At 39.2% G+C, this 19,425-nt stretch overlaps 1 long non-coding RNA gene across 2 annotated transcripts in view; it reads right to left on the bottom strand.

Moving 5' to 3' along the window:
- LOC118565711 overlaps positions 1-19,425 on the bottom strand; it is a 429,568-nt gene that overhangs the window by 88,401 nt on the left and 321,742 nt on the right. The gene's annotated exons all lie outside the window — the stretch shown is intronic.

Below are 19,425 nucleotides of genomic sequence, written 5' to 3'. Positions count from 1 at the left end.
AACAGAACGTCCCCGCTGACGAAAACCGCAGTCTTGAGAAAGCACTTTGGTAAAAGCAAACGTTTTTCATGACGGGGGCGATTTTACTGATGTTTTCTCCAGGTGGAGAACACATTCAACCAGTGAGGGTGTAGGCTGGTGGAACATTGACAGGATGAAGTCTGTGAGTCATCCATTCAAAACTCAGAGCTGAATTGTAAAGATAGCAACTTCAAAAGCAGAAAGTGGAAAAATAAAATAAATAGCCAACTAAAAAAAGTGTCCCTGTGATGTGGTGCAGCCTACTGGTGTCAGCCTGTAAATTCACGTTCCATCGTAAACATTTGAAGTGGTAGGAGCGATCTACAACATCATGCCAAATGCTTTAATTAGAAGCGCTCTTTTAATTAAGGCATTTCCCCCCCTGTCAACTCATATGTTTCAGACAAACAATATAACATAACCTGCTAGTAATAACGCAATTATAAACATAAAGATTGGCTGAATAGTTTATATTAAGTATGTCTGACATCAGTGACGGCACACTTTTTAAATCAGGTCCAACCAGGTCCAACTAAATCAATTCCTTTTAGGTTTTCAATTGCGTTTTTCATAGAAGATGAATAAAGTAAACCATTAATAAAAAGCTGATTTGAGAGAAAATTAGCCTTTATTTTATTCAGTGGGGCCAAACTTTTATATGGACAAAGGGGTGCGCGAGATGAAAACTGTAATGGCGGTCTGACAGTGTTTTTTCCCCACACTATAAAGACTTGTAAATAAATATTTCCTTTGTAAAAATCTAAATCAAAAACCGTAAATGTGATAAATAAATAAAAATGTTTTGTAATGATCCGTATTAGACTTTATTGCTCAGTGCTGTTGCACACTTACTGTTTCTTTAAGTTAGGTCGTTTTGGGTTTATACCGGAAGAAATGTGTGGCTTCCGGGGAAAAGACTGTTGGTTTGGGGGACTGGCGGGGTACTCTGTGAAAACTGTTCTGCTCTGTTCGTCCTAAAATAAAGCGTTAGCAGCAAAACCTCGGACCGGTGCTTGAGTGTCGTAACGGAACGTTACAGTATTCACACAAACATTTTTTTATTTAAAAAAAACGCTTCATTTTAAGATGAAATATAGAAGAAGTTATCTTCTGCGCATCGGACTATATATGCGCACCCAGCTTGTGGACTCTACTTCATTCATTGTCGCAAATACGCTCAGTTGGCTGAAATCGGGGCATCTGTCAAGTGAGACATCTAAGGTCAAAGTTAGTGATGAAGGAGGAGAGGATCAAACTGCTAAAATATTAGACAGAGTGTGTAATAGGCTGTGTTTGATACGTATGTATGTGTTTCTGAACAGCACATCTTTATGTGCCGTTGAAATGCATGTAATATATGCAATAATGTAAGGGGGAGTCACCAACGGTTTAATGGACCTGGTGAAATTGGGAAACATTGCAGATTGTTGTGCTGCTAGTTTGATTCGCCTTTTAGCAGTATTTGTTCACTTCAACATGTGGCAGTCAGAGCCTCAATTATCTGCCTCAGTTTAGTTTGTAAGTCAGAAATTAAAAAATATATAACAATGAGATATATTTAATTTGTGTTCGTTTATGTCTAAATAGCAGTGTTCTTGTTTGTGAAATGCACTTTTATATAAAAATCAATTTATAGTCAAATACTAACATCAACATTCTATTAGGTTGAATTCAGTTTATTTACATAGCACCAGTTAATAACACATGTCATCTCAAGGCAATTTGCAAAGTCAGTTCTATTGAATCAACCATACATGTTGTTTAAAAAGTTTTCCGGCCAACAAAACCCACCAGATTGTTTCAACTCATTGACTGACAGCATTCGCTCCTCCTGGATGAGCATGTAGCAGCCGTGGATAGCCGCTTGCATTGTCACTGACTTTGCAGCAATCCCCCCCAGAAAAAGCTGCACAATGTAACCAACTCCATTTGTCTTCCACAAAGACGTTTAATGCATGTGCTGTATTTCTATTTATTTACAGTCATGGGACACATGCAGCTGTGATTACAGCTGAACGTAAGGAGTTTGCTTAAACGGCGGTCCTGGGCAAAGTACATTCGGTAGAAATGGAAAAAAAAAAACTTCTGTTATGGCGGCTGAAACAGCACGCTTTTAAGTAGTTTACTAGAGTAACAGGGTGCTCTATAGGTCACGGCCATTTGGTTTATTAGAAAGCAAGTCATTCTGACCTAAGGCAGAGGATTCAGTGTAGTATCAGATGTCCCGTAAGAGATGTGTCTAATGACAATTATTTATGAAGGGATGCATTATTCAGAAGACAACAAAAAAATAATAATAATAGCTGTTTGTGTTGAACCTGCTTGCATAAAAAAAACATTTTGCAAACACAATCCACACACTTACACAATCCAGTCCGTCCACAATCCATAACAGCAGGAGGAACGGAGCGGGGCGACGCTATTTGTCTCTGCTGGACACGGCTAAACATCAGTTCTTATTGGCTCGGCAAAAAAAAACGCAATCCCTAAATCAGTGCCTCCTGGTCTCAGAGGCGACGTTAATTAAACAGCAGGAAAACCAGAATTCACGGCCCCGATTGTCTCACTTTCATGTTTCCATCCTGCTACCGCCAGCATTTAGACAGGTGTCAGATTTTTTTTTTTTTTATTTTTTAAAGAGGGAAACATGGTTTGCTGTAGAGTAATTCTTCCATCAGAAAACCTACCTTTCACCACTCAAGCAAATGTCCCAGTAGATCAAGAGCTGCAGGATGAAGAAGACCAAAGAAAAAAACCATGTTAGATCATAGTTTAGACTCATATAAGTGTTGGCTTAAAAAATAAATAAATCAGATGCGATTTCTTGGAAAAAGGTTCGGAAAGGAATGGAGCACAATGCAATGATCTGCTGCCTCGCACTGATTCACTACTGTTCCAGCTTGTTACAGTGTAAAGGGCAAACATTTATTACCCGCTGATTACATTTGGCAGGCTTGTGTGTCTGACACTTAAAGCCTAGTAATTTTCCAGTCCGTTTCAAAGATCCAGTCTTCGCCAGCCGATATCCAGCCACTGCTTGAAAGTTAGTTTCCCACAGATTGCATGAAGGGAGAAATTACAAAGCGGGGAATAGGGAGGACAGCCTTTTTGGTTGCGTACAGACACTGAAAGGTGGCCTGACGTGATTAAAGTTCGACCAAAAAGAAGATCACGATGGTTATATGCATGAGGCGGCGAGCGACTAATAGATTCAGACCCCAGTGAGATTTGAAAAAAAAAAAAAAAAAAAAAAAAATGGGAATCGATGAGAAATGGCACTGATAAACGGAATATTTCAATGCTGTGCGGCCGTGCCGTGTTTCTCTTTTCAAGCCGCGACATAAAAATTCAGGCTTGCCAGTGGTTGTTATTGATAGAATTGATTCCAGCAGAGGAATGTGACTGCAGAGCATAAAGGCTGAGTGGTTGAACAGTTGATGTCGTTATGCTGAAGGGTGGATTTATTATTCGTTTATATGCACGCTATCTCATCGAGTTAGTGGGACTAAACAGCTTTGGTTTGATAGCTACACAGCTGTGCAATGCGGATCATTTGAAGGAAAATTATTTATATTTTTATGTCTCAAAAGTGTCCCCACTCATTAACCTTTTTTAACGTTACGATACACATTTCAAAGTGATTTATTGGGATTGTATATGGTGGGCCAACACAAAATATTGTATAACTGTGAACTGGGGGGGGGGGGGGAAATATTTGTAATTTTTTGGAAATAAGAATCTGAAGATTGCGGTTTTTATTTATATTTAGCCTCTGTGTTGGGACAATTACAGCTCTGGCTGTATGGTTGGGGGTCGTTATCCAGATGGAAGGTGAAGGATTATCCTATAATCAACTTGGATTATCTTTCCTGTCCCTGCTGAAAATAATAATAATAAAAAAACATTCCCATAGCATGATGCTGCCACCACCATATTACATTTTTCTGGCTTAATTGCCCTCTATTAAGGTCGCTCTATGCTGTTCTCCTATATTTAGGATCCATCTTCCTTTCACCTCTGTCCAGGCTGAAGAGAAGCATTCCCAGAGCATGATGCCTCCATCACTGGATGGCATATTTCTGATTTGGCACCACACCTTGGCAACCCAAGCATTTTATACTTCATTTTCAATTCTAGTCTTTAATTTTAGGGTCCTGAGTGGTCATGTCCCAGCCTATACCGCTGGCCCTCTAGAGCCCTACAGCTCTTCTCGGCATCTGAGATCTTCCGGTAAAAGGAGGTTTGTTAAGACAGGGGGGGATAAATCCTTATGAGCAGTGGCATCAATATTGTAGGAGATGTTGCCTCTAATTTTGTGCTGCCTTGAATATAGAGTCTATTTAAAAGCAGTCAAAGACTTATTTCAATTCAGTTCAAATTTATTTATGTAGCGCCAATTCATGAAACATGTCATCTCAAAGTCCTCTCCAAAGTCACTTATTCAAACTGGCTTTTGACAAGTTTTATGTGGTATGACGTAATGTGTAATGCTTTTATATTTTATCTTCTGTGTTGATTATGCTTGTTGTTGTTGTAAATAAACTTTTTTTTGTATTTATACCTGTGAAATGTGCTACATGTATGAAATTGACATCCTTACATTCTGTGGCCTGTCATTTAAATCCAGATTCCTATATTACCAGCTCCCACAGTACAGGACCTTCAATAAAACATTTCACTGTGTGTGTTCAGCATGATGTACAGAGTTGGTTTCCCACAACTTATTTTGCATGTAGACCATAGAGGTCAATTTTGGTCAGATCTGACCATTTCCCCTCTACTTTACAAATATGCACCGCTTTTGCTCCATCGCATAAATCCTCAGAAAATACATTTTAGTGTGCACTTAAAAAGCAATAAAATGCAGAACAGAAAAAAAACAAAAAACAAAAGAAACATTTGTTGCAGTCATCTTAAACCAACATGGCTTCGGAAACGACTTTAAGCTTAAACGTGACTTTTATCCCAACTTAACTAGACACACAGTAATGATAACAACTGTTTTGGATGATGCCCAGCATTAGTCACATCTTCTATTAGTGAGATCCAACGCAAACATCGTTTGGAAAGAAGCAAATGAGAGAGCAGAACACCACAGAGGATTTGGATTCAGATAATTGACAGTCCCGCAGTGTCTGATCCATCCCTCCGCTAAAGAGGGTTTTTTGACCCGTGGGGAATGCAGAAAATGATTAATAGTTACACTGCAGCAATCAGTGTGCAATAAGAGAGAGGTCCAGCCACCTTTTGTAGATTTATGGCTAATAACCGGCTTTAGGAGGCAGATTATTCGTTTTTTTCAGGACCTTATGGAGTCAGTTGGGTTTATTTCACTATATTAAAAAAAAGAGGGCAAACAATCTTCTTTCTGCGGAATACTATGTGAGTGTTTGTGAATTTAGGGAAAATTAATTTCAGCTTAGGTTTTTCAACCACGTGAGAGTCCGAGAATTACAGTGGATAACAAGGTCCGTGGGAATAAATAATAGTCATTAAATTTTTCCTCATTTCATGGTGTCCCAAGGAGGCAGATAATGGCAACAGTCTAGACCAGGGGTCACCAACCTTTTTGAAACTGAAAGCTACTTAATCGGTACTGTGTCACACCAAGGGCTACTGGAACTGACCTTTGAACTAGAAGAGTCAGCACCCACCAATAAACACATTTGCAAAGCTCTTTTTTCTATATTGTCATTTTTAGATCTATATGCAAGTGTGATTACAGAAATAGAGCAATAGACTAAAATAAAATTTTAGATGCAGCTCACTGGAGGGTTGTGCTAGATTTAGAACGGTCTTGAGGGCACCATGTTGGTGACCTCTAGTCTAGACCAACTCACCAAAGGATAGTGAACTAAAAAAACGACAGTTAGGCATTTAAAGCCACACTAAGTCATTTTTTGAGTGGCGCTCCCTCTACAGGACCTTTTTGAAAATAGCATTGTCATAAATACTTGCTCCGCTCCACGTGCCCCCCACACAGTACAGTCACAGCGCCCTATTACTCTCAAAGCATCTAGAGAGACGGAGAGATGTGTGTATGCGGACGAATAGTGGACGGAGTCGTCGGCTGGCTCGCTGTCTGTAGCGCAGCGGGAGCTGGTCTATTTATAGCTCTTGTTCATGGTTGCTTAGTTGTTGCCCAAATAAGAGACTTCACGGTCAAAAGCTAGCCCAATAAAATGCAACGTGTGAGTCATGAAATTTATAAGTGACTTGATAAAAAAACAAGCCAGACGTTGCTTATAATAAGCAAACTTGGTAGCACTGTTATTGATGCCAATGACCTCACATCGGGCTGCCGTAGAGCTGTTTATGGGAGAACAGAGTCGCAAAACCGCCTTGAGTTCGGCGGCATGGAAAGTGTGATTTTTTTGGACAGAGACACTAGGGGGAGATGACAGACCCCTATGTCGTCTCATAATTACTTAGATTGCCATCACAGGGACTTAAAACAGGATTCGTTAAGGTAAAAATGTTCCTTAGTGGGGCTTTAAATCATTTGGACACACTTAGCGTTTTACTGTAGACAAATCCTGAACTTTCAAAAGGGATCTTTAGCGAGAGATTCCTAACAGGGGCTATGTTTATTCAGTTGCTGTTTGACAACACCTTTGACAGATTCTACATTTTAACCTAAATAGCCCCTAATAATGTCGCCAGCATGGGTAGCAACTGTTGAAACAGACATGATGACCTTCTTAAAAGACCATCTGTTGTGCAGCCCAACCACAGCAAGGCAGTTATCTGGCAGTCAGGCTGAAAGCGTCACATTACACGCCACCAACAGCGTTTCCCCTGCACTGGAAGTTACCGAATGCGGTTCTCTCACATTGCCTAGTTTTAATTACAACTACAGCGACAAATAGGCAGCCAGTGGAAATCTGTAACAGTAGAGTAATGAAAAAAGGAGAATGAGATCATAGTCTATAGTGTGGGATGGATCATAAGTGAAAGCGACTCACAGTTATGTTGGCTATGCTGAATGAGTCATTTTGTTATCTTTAAAATTCAAAGGTATTTTTACATTAACCATATAATGCACCAGACTACAAAAGGGGAAGTAGTGCGCAGATGTTGTACACCATACTGCCAAAACAAGACAAAAATATGCTACAGGCCGAGCTAAAAGAACATGCTAGCACTAGTGCTGCTAAGACCAGAGCAGATATTAGCATGCTAATGCTGGCAGAAGGTGTTATTTTTTTTACCCAGACTTCTTAGCTGTTAAGTGGTTGGCTTTGTCAGCTTAAGAAAGATTTGAGGGCTTAATGGGAACATTTGAAATATGGCAAACACTTTTCATTGCTATCTAGTCTTAAGAAATGAACATGTCAATGCTAATCTAGGTGTCTTTTCAAGTTGTTATGGTTATGGCTGTTTAAATATGGTGCTACACAAAAGTACTATGTAGAAATGCTATTTCCTTTCATCCTAACATGCCAACCTTGGCAACAACAAGTGACATCACACGTTTGTGAAACAGGCAATGGGTCTTTTACATCATCTTGGAGGGATTTTGGCCGTCTCTTTTCGGTAAAATTGTTTTAAGTTAGTCACATTTTCAAACATGAATAGCCAGCTGAAGGTCATGCCACATCATTTCAGTTGGATGTAATTCCAGACTTAGTCTAGCCCACTCAAAAACCTTCAAAAAAAAAAAAAATAATATATATATATATATATATATATATATATATATATATATATATATATATATATATATATATATATATATATATAATTATTATTTTTGGAAATTGACTTTCTGGTATGCTTTGGATCATTGTCCTGCAACATAACCCAAACACACTTGAACTTAAAGGCACAAACTGATAACCAGAAATTCTCCCCCAGGATTTGCCGGCCGGATAATTCATGGTTCCATCTGTTATACCAATAGTCCTTAAGCGGCAAATCAGCTCCAGACTATCACACTGACACCACAATGTTTGGCTGTAGATATGGTGCTCTTTTTCTGAAATATTGGAGAAGCTTTACTCCAGCGGAAAAACAACGCAAGCCTTTCAGAAAGTTCCACTTCTGTCTGATTAGCCCACAGAACATTCTCCAAAAAGTCATCACTGTTTGTGCCGACTTTAAGTTGAGAGGCAGGTTCTATTTTGGTGATTTAGTTTTTTTAAATTCTACAAATAGTAGATGTCTAGTATAGGGGAAGTAAAAAAATGTGGTTAATCACAGTTTACTCATGATCCCAAAAGGGCAGGACTATTATATTGTCACTTATGTGACAAATGCTTCATATGTTTCCTCAAGGCTCATCTGATGCAAAAATGTATCTGAAGCATTTGGATGCGACAGAAAAGCCAAATGCAATCTGCACATAACCACTTTAGCTACAATGTTACTAAGATTTTAAAGAGGCCTACCATGTTTTCGCCATGATTGTGGTGAGTGGACAAGATTGCCACACTGAATGCAGCTACAGTCTGTGTGCACGAAAAACCCGGGAAACAAAGTAGGGATGCGTGGCCTCGGTAAATACCTACAGTAATGAACGGACTCAGATCTTAATTTCAGCAATCACTTCTTGCCACATCTGCAATTCCCCTCATTCAGTCTTACGAATTAATCTTTTTCTGTATATATATATATATATATATATATATATATATATATATATACACACCTTGTGGTCAGGGACACAGTGCCCCAGACACGCTCACCTCTCCACCCTTACCTCCCCGATTTCTGCTTTTTTTCCCACCTCTCCAAATCCTGTCCATTGCCCTGCTGACAGCCACCCATCAACCTAGTTGCAATTTAAAAAGCCCTTCAACAGCTGCCATTCCACAGAGCTGGCTATCAGTCCAGCTGCCAGAGCCCAGACAGCGTCCGTCCATTTACAAATCTCCCTCTCCCTCTCTCTCTACCTCTCTCCCTCTCACACATCAGAAATGATCTGTAAACATTAGTCTATGATTATTTGTAGCAGAAAGCACCTGGGACATTTGCGCTGCGGCAGAGATTCATCGACATCCCGCCGAGTTTGTGTTTGAGCTGCATCCGCGCGCCCACCTGCCTGCAAACGCTGCATACATTTCTCATCTGAAAAGGTGCATGTTGTCTGAAACAATGAAGTGAAAACATCTCAGACCGGAGACCGGGGGCACCTGCTGTTTCGCAATCCTCTCCTCCATATGTCTTTGTCAGAAATCTTTACCATGCGTCAGATGAGGAAAGACATCAATCCCGCGCGCTGCTTTTGCAGTTGCTCTGCTGTGAAAGCAGCTGAGATTTGCGCAGACACCCGGCTCACACTGTCGACTGTAACAACAGCCCGCCGAGAACATATGGTCTACGATGTCCAATAGCAATTTAAGCAAAGAAGATACTGGTCGAGGCTTCTCTTCTTTTTTTTTCTCCAGTCTCAATTAGCAAGTTGGACAGATTTATGTGGGAACGACTTCACTCTTATAGATAAGTAAGGTTTGTGGTATGTGCTAAATGAGAAATATGCTAAGATGGTGCATTATAAAACCAAGATAGTCACTTGCAGGGTTTCATTCTTTCATGTGACTCAGCTTTAGGCCATGGTCCAGTGCCTTAAAATGTAATCAGCCAGTCAGTAAGGCTGTTTCAAAATAGGAGAGTTCTAAGTTGGACCTTTTCAGCTGTATTCTCCAGATACCATAGCATAGCCGCCTTCCAATATGATATTGCATCTTTCCATTAGCTCTACCTGATTTTCCCGTGAATAGTCATAGAAGAGCTGGATAATATTAGAGCAGACATCAGAGGGGACTGCTGACAGGTCGCCAGTCATCAATAAGGGTAGCTCAACTTATATTTACAGGAAATTCACAGTTAGTGAATATAATAGTGCACCTGTATTCAATGTGTTGGGTATTCAGGGTAAAAAATAACCTTAACAAGAAACCATTGTGTTTAAACGGCTCCTTTCTATATTGTACACAGGGCTGCTAAAAAGAAAACTGACCATCATGTTAAAGATTTTTATGCATAAATGATCCAGCTTTTCACTCAAAATCTAGACTTTTCCAGAGTCATCTTTCTCAAGTAAGTCCTTCCTGTTCATTAAAAGAATAAAAAAAAAACACTAAGACCTCTCTATAGTTTTCAGGCTTTAAATGTGGAACCTGTACAAAAACAAGACATAGGAAATAAAAAAAATTATAAAAAAATTGATTTAAGTTCTGTGGTTGAAGATATTTCACTCTTCATCCAAAGATTTTTTTATTTGTATTTTTTTTTTAATTCAAAGCAAGAGCAGAGATGTTCCAAGCTTTATGGCTGCATGAGTGTGCTGTGATGCAACTGAACTTCTCATGCAGATCAGGCTCCAACACATGCAGTCAGCGAGGAAATCTAGAAAACACACCACTAAACAGGACAAGGAGAAGAACAAATGCAAAAAACAAAAACAATTAAACATCCCTGCACTTTTCAGACCCAATGGGACTGTCAGACAAAGGCTTGTCCATCCTAAGGTCAAAACTATCTAAGCTAAACTGAGCGGCCTGGTGTATGTCGTTCAGTGCAACAACGAATGTTCAGATCTCTGCATTTGAGAAACTAAACAACCTCTCCATAGGCCCATGGGTCAACACAAGAGAGCCAGCTCCTCAGGACAGGACTCAGCAGTGCACCTACACCTCAACGATAAGGGACACTGTTTTGAGGACCAAAGTGTCCAGATCTTTGGACAGAGAAAACAGATGGTTTGAGAGAGGTGTAAAGGAACCCATGTCAAACCAGAAAAACACATCTCCAACTAGAGGAGGAGGCCTCAGATTCCAGCTTTCAAAAACCCACCGCTCAAGTCGTGGATAAAAATGCCAAAAACACAAGGCAACCCCTACCATCGCCCCAATCTGGCCAATACAAAGGAAAAAAAAAAAGCTGTAGGGACATTTCAGATTCAGCAATATTCCACAGTCAATCCTTAGTAGCCTCCTTCGGTGTGCACGTTTTAGAAATGTCAAATCCAAAATATCCTCCAAGTAGCTGGTGCTCATGGTAAGGCACTGCAGCAAACCCATTAGCCTTTTCAGATGAATTTTGTGAAGCTATTATCAATTGTTGCTTCCGGGCTGGCCTCAGCCTTTGTGTTGGGATCCCTTTCTGTCTGCCAGAGCTTTTAGTCCATTGTGTAGCAGCATCACTTTTGCCCATGGCCAGAAGACCACATGAACAAAGGCTTGAGCTGGCTGGGTCACGCTGAGATGTACCTGGGGCATGTATGAATGTTTTGCGCAGACTGCGGATGGAAATCATTGGGTCCATTAACATGAGAGAGTGCTACAGCTTCCAAGCGTCAAGGGAGAAAAATGCCCGAAGCGGGCTGGCGTTATAGACAGGCATCTTTCCTGATTCCATTCAGCAAAGGAAATTAATGGAGTTGAAGTGGGTCGTCCAGAGTTAAATTGAATTCGCTGTCCGAGGAAAGGCTTACGACGTGAAGAAGATTAAGCTCGGGTTGTTGTTTTGTCTCTTAAGGAAAGGATGCCATTAGACAGAGGGCGCGACATTAGTGACATCAGTTATTCAATGACAGATTTTTTTGTTTCCTATCTGTATATGAACAGTGACTTTATCTGCCATAAAAAAACAAATCAACATTATTTGTTGGTTGCACCACCCAGAGGGATTTTGATGAATTGATATTTTCTGGGGTTCTTTCAGGTGGCTAAGAGTTAATAAATCACCAGAAAAACACATGATTTGGGGGAAGACTTCTTCGCACAGTGGAAGTAAATTATGTTAGTGGTTCCACAAAAATCGTGTATGCTGGCAGTATGTGGCTTTGCGGTTGTTTTTCCGCTGTTATAAAGATTCGTTTTGAGAACTTTCTTCCCCACCCAGTGCTCTGTATAGCAGCAGCCATCAAGTGCAAGAGAAGTCATAGATCTCTATTGGTCCAACTACACCATTTAATGGCAAGAGTGTCCTTCCCATGCCCTTCTGTAAAAGCCAAGCGTCATTAGCGAGAGGGTTAAGAGCCGGGCCAGTCGCCCATATGTTCCAATAATTACCCGGCACTACTGACAAGCCACATACAAAAATAAAACACAAAAAGGAAAACAAGTTGTTTCACAGAGTCTATTTCTCTTGAATGGTTTGAGTGGGGGACATTTATAGGAAAAGCGTGCAAATCTCGAGGTAACGTTCTGTGAAGTCGCTATTGGTAATATTCTCCTTATCCAATTCAAAAAAGATGTACTAGAAAAGTGAATAAAACATCAAAGCTGTAGAAAGCTACCAGGTAGTCAATAGGCTCTTTGTTTTGATTGGAATGGAGCAGTTTAAATAAATCAAGCTGAAAATGTTCAGATCAGTGAAACACGGGTCCAGATTTTAGCAGTCCTCACCTTCACAAAAGACCATGGTAAACTGCCTGTGACAGTTTTCTCAGGAAAATAACTTCTAGTATGTTGTTTATTTCCAGACTTGAATTTCCAGAGTTTTCAGTTTTTTATATCAATTCAATTTATGAACACAACGGAGGTTTGGCAAACAAATGAACAAATGGTTGGCTTTGTGTTCTGCTCCTGTTTCTTTTATTTTGCATTTTGTATGTCTGCTCAAAACCTTACAGTCTTCCTTACAGTCTTCACTATTCTGCATTCGACAATGCCCCCCCCCCTCCCCAATCCCCCCACCCAGTGGTAAGGGACCCATTACTAAAAACTTCAAAGAAATACTTAAGAAAGTCTACATTATCCCTTTAAGGCAGCAAAAGGTAGATAGTAAAAAGCTTTTCTTTTACAGAAGAGGCTGGAGCCTCAGCCTTGTTTCCTTTGCACCCCGACTCTCCCAAATCATAATACAACCTATTTTTTTCACATGAGCATCCTCATGAAGCTACATACAATTTGTCACATTACTCCCATCACGTTCCCCGTCTGTTCACATCTCAGCCATTTGAGGAGCGGATTTGGATGTCAGAGCCAAAACAACACAACATGGAAGCTGATCAGAGATATGGCCCAGGCCTCAGAGAGTTAACAGCAAACCTTTGAGGTCAGCAAATTAAATCCATGATTGCCTGATCCTTGATGCCGTGAATATAAGTGGAATTGTGTATTAGGTTGCCGTGAAATATTGCCACATCTGAATCCCATTACATGCCTCAGATGGAGGCTTTTTAAAGTTAGAATAAGTCTTTGTTTAAAAAAATGGGCTGGATCGGAAAATGTCCCCAAAATACTCAGAGTGAGGCCAGATATGTTCAAAGATGACAGCAAATGTCTGAATCTGTTATAAATGAATCGTTGTCTGTCCAGACTGAATTAAAATGAGAAATAAACTACGATAACGAACCTGCATTAAAAAACATTTATTTTGTTTAGTTTGTTGTTTTTGTATACCAGAGGAAAAAAATATCCTCCAACAAACATCTGAACCCAGGGAGCTAAATCAAACTATAGAAACAGTGACCAAAATGTCAAAAGGAAAACAAAAAAATGGGGTCTCCCTGGGCTGCGGACCCTCTCATGCTGGCTGAAGGATAGAGAAACCGTGCTTTCAGTTTTATACAGTCATATTAAATAAATTAAAATAGCCGTTTTGAAGAGGCTTGCTTGTCAGGTTGAAAGTACCTTTTAAAAAAAAATGTCTTTATGCCGGTTTTAAACTTTTCTTTTCATTAAGACCACATCTCTGTAAAAAAAAAAAAAAAAAAAATTATTGGTTGACATATTTTAATCTGAAATGTGGTGTTTCCAATGGATTTAAGCAGAAAACCTTCATAATTAATAGAAGTGAAGGATTGAAAACATCAGTCTGTGTGTAACTGATTTAAATGTTGAAATGAAGTTTGCTCAAATAGTAAATAAAGCCATTACGAGTTTATTTGCGATTTTTTTACGGATGTACGTACTGCGCATGCGAAGCAGGGGCTGAAACAAGCAGCTAACGGCTATTAGCATTTCCAAGTGAAACAACGAAGAATGGTCCAATATTCAGAGAAACAAAGTGCAAAAAAATGGAAATACAGTATGAAGTTGGTGTTCATTGAAGCAGACGCTAAACCTGCCGAGGCTCAAAAGTGACCGCAGAGTTGATTGCGTGAGTAAACGTTATGATATGAGGCTCTTAAAGTCGCTGTAGTTCATTGGTCTTCAATCATGGCGAGCTGCGTGAGGCCTTGCAGAGGGCCAGGCTTGGTCCGGCATAAAACTGAGCAAACCGACATTATGATAATTCTGCGATACTACCGCTAGATATCCCCATGTCTGTTTGTATTTGTTTGATTGTGCTCGATTCGGCTCAAAAAGGATCATCACAACACTATCAAGATGGAGGCTTGGGGTATAAAACCTTATTTTATCATGATCAAAGGGTTTCTGGTCTTTTTGCAGTTGTGGAGGATGCTGCTTAAATAATCCCTGTGACAAAGGTTTCCTTGCAAATGACTGTCGCCAGAGTTTGTCAACAGTGTAAAAAAATTAAATACTGTGACTTTGCTATGACCATCCTTGAATGAGGTGTTCTTACTTCTGTGCTTGTATCTATTTATAAAGCCTTAGCATCACATTTGCATCTGCAAATATTGCATCAACAGTCAGTTCCAAAAGGGTTATTTAGTTCCTCTAACTCCACTCTCTGGGGAGAGCATTCTGAGAACGCTTCAAGAACCTGGTGTGAACCCTGCAGACTGCCACTATGTGTCCTTAAGCCAGACCCTTAGCCCCAGATTGCTCCCTGGGCGCTGTAAAAGCTGCCCACACTGCTCCTTGAGGGATTGGATAAATGTTTTGTTGTAATGTAAAATTGCAATGACAAATAAAGATTAATTTCTTCTTTTTAAAATCTGAGATCATGCTTCTCAATAAGGAAGAAGGGGGTTTGTCCCTCTGGGTTGGGAAAAAAAGTCTCTGCCATCCAAGAGTTCAAATATGTTGGTGTCCTGTTCAAGAGGGAAGGCAGGATTGAGCATTTAATGAATGGATGGATTGGGGCTTCATTTGTAGTAACAACATAATCGCTTCGCTCTGATATGGTGAAGAAAAGTGAAGCGGCTGCATGCCAGCCCTCATCTATGATCCCAGACACAAGTGGCTGATATGTGCTTCTTTGCAGAGAGAGGGTGAGGAGCTCCATCGTCTGGGGTGGGGGGGGGGGGGGGGGGCACAGAGTTGAGCCGCTGTCGAGATGGCTTGAGCATCTTATCAAGATTCGTCCTGTGACTCTCCCTTTGGCACCTTACCAGGCACATTCCGCTGGGAGAACACTCCCGGGTAGTAGCAGAACTTGATGAAGTGACTATACACCATTTATGACTGGGAATGCCTTGGGGTACCCCCGAATGAGATGCAAAGTATCACTAGGGAAAGGATGTGTGTATGTCTCGCCTGTACCCAACATGTTCTTGGCAAATGTAAGACAATGTCCAGGTGACTGAGTGGGTGGGTGGAAAAGTTGTCCTTTAGATCACCTAGAAGTTTAGTGTAAATTCTTGGTAATAACCATGCCAACAAGACGGGCATATCTTAAATATAATGTGAAGACGAATAGATTAAAATGCAGTGAGTGGTATGTTAAGTTGATGAGTAGCTTCATAAACACACAACCAAGTTGTGGACCATAAACCCAAAAACATTGAGCTGAAGGATTACAATAAAAAAGGCAAATAAAACGGAAGGAGCTTTCAGAGTTGGTTGATAATTATCGGAGGGATCATCTCTTTCCCACTTTATAAACACATTGTTCCGCCACCATCCAGAGAAAACCAATCTGCGTCAGTTTACAGTTTTAACGTTGGGCACCACTGAACCCCCTTCAACCTTTCAACCTCTAATAAATCCTATGCATGGGCCACTTTACGGAGAATTTCCACAGCATTACAAAAGGGCAAACTGCTTTAAAGTATTTCCTTCAGTCAATATCTGTAAAGGGGCATGGTGGAGGACAGCATTACACTTAATTACTTTAATTCTCCACAACATATACAGTGTGGGGCCTTTGCAAAAATCTTTGCAGAATATAAACATGCAGTGCATAAATGCATCACTTCACAAGACTAAATTATTTTTTATTAGCCACATTGATTAGAACAACCCGTAGACCCCTAAATACCACATATGGAATACGTGTCGAACAACCTACAGTGCATCAGTAAAAACGCAACGCCATGAACAACTTGTTGTCGATGCTTTTTTTTTTTCCCATTCTGTTCTTGTCGTTCCAGCTCTCTCATGAATGGAAATACCCCCAAAAAAGAGACGTTGTTAAGCCATTTGGATCAGGAATCTCCCTGGGCAAAGCAGCAATTAGAGCCTAAGCTGCCTTGTAAAATCAATTAGGAGTTGTAGTGTATGTTGCAGGTACAAGAGCGGCTGGCACCTCTCTAAATGGACCAGGGAGGGAGCTTTTAATCTTCCTCGCAAGAGACTGTAATCTGCACCAAGTTTTGATGACAGAGTATATCCCGTCAGGATATTACATGCTTCATAGGGGAGTTCTTACTTTTAGAAAATATTTTAGACCAGTGATTTCTATTTAATTTTTTTTTTCTTTTTTTTTATTTATTTTTTCTCTTTTTTTATTTTCTTTTTTTTGATTTCTATTTCAAAGTTACATCTTTATTTTACAACATTGTTTTATGAAGCTGGACAATTTTATATTTCTCACTAATTTAACTTTATTTATGTCTATATATTTTTAAACCTACACCTGAAATATTAATTTAAGCTTATTTGTGAGATGAGAAGCTTAAAGGTTTCTTGCCTTTCTTTTTACAATTGATTGATTACAAATTTGCAATAGCATCCACGGGTGCAAAATGTTCACAAGCCGAGTTCGCACGCACTTCTTGTTCCGAATCTGGACGCAGGGGCAGAACTGCTTCGTAAACTGCTTATCCGAGCAAACTTGGCTTGCAGTTGTGATGAATCTATTATGCATCTATTTGCATCAAAGGAGTGCCTACCATTGCTCTTAGTAAAGAAGGACTGTTTGAAAAGTGGTGCTGGAAAGCTGTTAACCTGCCGACTGCAAGCCTCACCAGGGATGTTATGGTGACCAATCAACCAGCTGTTGTAAGTTATTGTGTAAATGACTCCATATCATGAAATCGCACAGTAAGAATGTGACACAAGTGTAATGTAATAGTGGCAACTGAATGTAAATGATTCAAATTCACAAGAACCTGAAAGGTAAACGCATCTCTGTGTTTATGGGCAGTACTGCTGTGTAGAACTGTACCAAAAAGAATAACCAATATCCAATAAAGTTATTAGAGATAATATTCCTATTATCTATCTCTTTATCTTTTTCTCTTTACTTATTAAATAAACAGGCGAGTGTGAACTGTTTTCACTGCTAATATGACATTATTCTACTTGTTGTTGAGATTACTCAATTATTATTTTTTTTTTTGTCTTCTGTTTAATTCAATTTGGCTTCATAATACCTCAGGTGGGAGTCACAATTAACCTCTTGTTTCCCAACAAAACAGGTTGCTTAATTTTCACAAAGATAATTAATGAGATTGGCATGTTCCGCTATCTTTCTTGCCTTTTGCTTTACTGTTGAGCGAGCAGATGTTCCACGCAGGCCTCCCCGTGAAAAGGAAGAAGAGTGATCGGAAACAAAGCCGGAAGCATCTGGCTCTTTGAAAGACGTTATGTTGTTTGTCATCCAAATGACGGCGAGGCAGCAGCACAGGCTCCGCCAGTTTCTTCCGAGAGAGTGTGAAAGAGTTGCAGACACCAGTGTGCATCAGGATTCATGGTAAGTTGTTCAATCTTACAACTGACCGGGGAGCAGAGGGCTGTCCTTCATAAAAAAAGAAAAAAAAAAACTGTCTTTGATGCCGTTTTACACGTTTATCCTGAGAAACGCCATATTAAAACATCAGTGATGCAATGTTAGTCAATGATTTCACGCTTTTCTTCCCAGGGCACAGTGCAGATAATGCCTTGTCTCTCAGAGCAGCTCTTCCCCTACCTGTGCAGCAACTGGTCATTAAGAACAGCCTTTCGGGGGTTGTTTAATGTGCAGCCGACACTTCAGTGACAAACTGGGTCATGTGAAAGCATGGGGTCCATTTTAACTTTCACCAAGGTCAGTAGGTGTCTGTTGGCTTGTGGCCCGTTCAGCTGGGAGCTGCAATTATGTGGCGTATCACACTGGGTTAGCCACCAGCTTTAGTTTCACATTAGTACCATGCATCACCCCTGGTTTCGTGTCACGGAGTATTTGCAAGGCCACGAAGAGGCCACAGGGAAATCACCAGTTCATATGTAAATATGGGAGGCTGATGCAGATTTCACCTTGCCTGCATGGGTTCAGAGCGCAGTGGCATTGGGACGGCAAAGTTCAAAGCACACTTGTTTTGAATGCTTTTGGCTGTCTGTGGTCTTAAAAAGGTAGTTGTGGAAGGGTAGAAAGTACCCAGCTGACAGGGGCATGAGAAGGATAAAAGGATGATGTGAAACTTAAAATTTCAATGTGATTAGTTCCAATTCGTATGACGGTGTGGATAGACAAGGTATAATTTGAATTCTTTAAATTATACTTGTTGAAATATTTTGTACGTAAAGGATTTTCGAGGCATACCTTTAAAGAAAAGCTATGTAGTTTGGCTTCTTTTTTTGTTAAATAATGACAATCGAAAGTTGCATGCTTTGTGCATTTGGAGCTAAATAATTTTAAAACCTTGTAAAGATCAAATTTATTTGCATTGATAGATCACAATTGACACAGGACTATATATATATATATATATATATATATATATGTATATATATATATATATATATATATATGTATATATATATATATATATATACATACATATATATATACATACATATATATATACCATATATACATATATATATATATATATATATATACATATATACATATATATATATATAGTATATATATATAATACATATTACATATATCTATATATCTATATATATACATATATACCATATATTATATATCTATATACATATATATATCATATATATATATACATATATACATATATAGATATCTATATATATCATATATATATATATATATAATCTTATATATATTCACATATACACATATACACACACACACACATATATATATACACATACACACACACACACACATATATATATACACATATACACACACACACACATATATATATATACACATATATATACACACATACATATATATACACATATATATACACACATACATATATATACACATATATACACACATACATATATATACATATATATACACACATATATATACACATATATATACACACATATATTATATATATATATATATATATATATATATATATATATACACACTGTAATTACAATCAGTTAACCATTTTGTACTGGTGATAGCGGTGTTCCTGGAACTTTTTCTTTGTACAACAGCTCTACAAAT

The sequence above is a fragment of the Fundulus heteroclitus genome, chromosome 14, assembly GCF_011125445.2.
Source record: "Fundulus heteroclitus isolate FHET01 chromosome 14, MU-UCD_Fhet_4.1, whole genome shotgun sequence".
NCBI lineage: Eukaryota > Metazoa > Chordata > Actinopteri > Cyprinodontiformes > Fundulidae > Fundulus > Fundulus heteroclitus.
The sequence above is the reverse complement of the archived record's forward strand: the minus strand, read 5'-3'. Positions and strand labels throughout refer to the sequence as shown.